Below are 2,460 nucleotides of genomic sequence, written 5' to 3'. Positions count from 1 at the left end.
CGGGGACTAGAAAATGGGGCTGAGTGCCCGGAACCACGATCAATGCAGAAGTCAATATACCCTGTCGGTGGCATACCCGGCAGGCTAAGGAAAACATCAGGAAACTCACAAACGACGGGCACAGAATCAATAGATGGAACCTCAGCACTAGAATCACGAACATATGCCAAATAGGCCAAACACCCCTTCTCGATCATACGTCGAGACTTCACATAAGAGATAACACTATGGGTAGAATGACAAGGAGTCCCTCTCCACTCTAAACGAGACAAACCCGGTAAAGCTAAGGTCACAGTCCTGGCATGACAGTCCAAGATAGCGTGGTAAGGTGATAACCCGTCCATCAGCAATATAACACCGAAATCATCCATGTCCAGAAGAAGCAAATCTGCACGAGTCTCAGAGCAAGGCGATTTTGCAAGCAATTTATGTAAGATTTGAGTGTGCACTCCTGAAGCTACTTGAACAAGATAGAAGAATCAGTTCCATTGTGTATTCTTTTTATTCTAGTTCAATTGTAGTAGGTGGTTTAAAATTGTACCTTTCAGCTTTCATAGAAGCAATTGTATTAGGTACCTAGAGTGTTCAAGTTATAAGCTAACTTGAAGTTGTCGCAACAGTTGAGGCTGTGTGCCACAACGGGATTAGAGTTAATCCTTAGGTTTACAAAGAGTTTTGTAAATGCTGTTTTGGCTCAGTGATTTTAGTGGAAGTTTGGAAAAATCCTACTGAGTAGTAGGTCGTGGTTATTTCACCTTTTGAGCCAGGTATTTTCCACGTAAAAATCTCTGTGTTCTTTATTTTATGTACTTATTATTCTGCAAACAGTAGTTGTTAGTACACCTAGAAGAACCAGGTTCTTCTAGAGCGAAAATTGGGTACCACACAAATCACCCCCCCTCTTGTGTGGTATTGACGTTTAGAATATCAGGTGGGACGACAAATTAAATAGTAGGAGTAGTATATATGCACAGAAGAACAAGTTTGAAATGTCAGATTACACTTAACATGTTAAAACAAGATAAGAAGGAATATGCACATAACACAACAACCAGAAATAACTAATACGATTTAGTGTCCTTAAAATTTGTCATGTCGTGATCTTCGATTCACAAAGTTGCTATAACCTTATATTAGCTACACTGCCGAGCTTAGCACCAACTGCCAGCTGCAAGGATCCAGGGGCGGCTCAACCCCAAAGCAATTAAGGCCAAGGCTTTAGGCCCCAAAAAATATAGGGCTCGAAATATTGTTCATATTACATATATAACAAATATATTTTTCTTACGAAACTTAGGTCAAAGTAATAATATAATAAACAAGAAGATAGACAACAATGTAGAGAGAAAGAGAGGAGAGAATCTATTTCTTCCATGTATTCAAGTGTATACAATGTGATGCCAAAACCCTCTATTTATAGGATTACATAGAGGCATACAAAAGAATGCCATAAACATGACATTAAACATTTGAGATCATGGAGGAAGATCATGGGGAGGTTATGGAGGTGTGGGAGTTACAACTATAATGGTGAGAAGTAGTGGGAGTTATCTACATAATGGAGAAGAGTAGTGGGAGTAACTTCTTTAGGAGTTATAGACATCCACTACAAAATAATATTTTATAACACTCCCCCTTGGATGTCTATAGATAATGTGCCTCGTTAAAACCTTACTAAGAAAAAACCCTGTGGGAAAAAATCTTAGTGAAGGAGAAAGAGTACACATATCTTGTAATACACATTATTTGCTGCCTCATTAAAAACCTTGCCAGAAAAACCCAGTGGGATAAAATGTTAGCTAAGGAAAAAAGAGTACAACGCGTATTTGCCTCCCCCTGATGAAAACATCACTTTATTCTTCGGAGACGACGAATTCCAAGCTTGTATAACAACTTCTCTAATATTGAGATCCGCAATGTCTTGTGAAGAAGTTTGTCAAATTATCACTTGAACAAATTTGTTGAAGAACTTTGATGAATATGCTTTATTTTGTCTCCTTCGATAGTCCTTCTTTCAATTGATATAAGCAAACAACATTATCTTCAGTATTATTGGAATCTTCTCTTCAAAGTCAAGTCACACGTCTGTTGTGTGTTGAGCCCCTTGATTTATGAGTTGCTTATCTTGGCATGACTTGAATAAGTATCAACAATTAACTGCATTGTAATATGATAATATGACAGTACTCTCACATGCAAATAGAATGTTTGAAGAACGAACTTCAGAAAATGCCTGCATTTGCATAACCAAGAAAATCTTGGCGATATTTGTTAGAATAAACAAATCTAAATCAAGTATTCCTTTTGAAATATAATACTAATTGTATTCCAATATCTCCACATTTAAATAAAACTATATCTAGCTAGCATATTGTTATACTCATGGTTCTAGCCAGATATATTAGTGCACCAATTGCACTAGACACAAAAATAAATCATGTACGCCATGATCGCTCTAAT

Source organism: Nicotiana attenuata, chromosome 7 (assembly GCF_001879085.1).
Source record: "Nicotiana attenuata strain UT chromosome 7, NIATTr2, whole genome shotgun sequence".
NCBI classification, from domain to species: Eukaryota; Viridiplantae; Streptophyta; class Magnoliopsida; order Solanales; family Solanaceae; genus Nicotiana; species Nicotiana attenuata.
Note: the sequence above shows the minus strand (reverse complement) of the source record.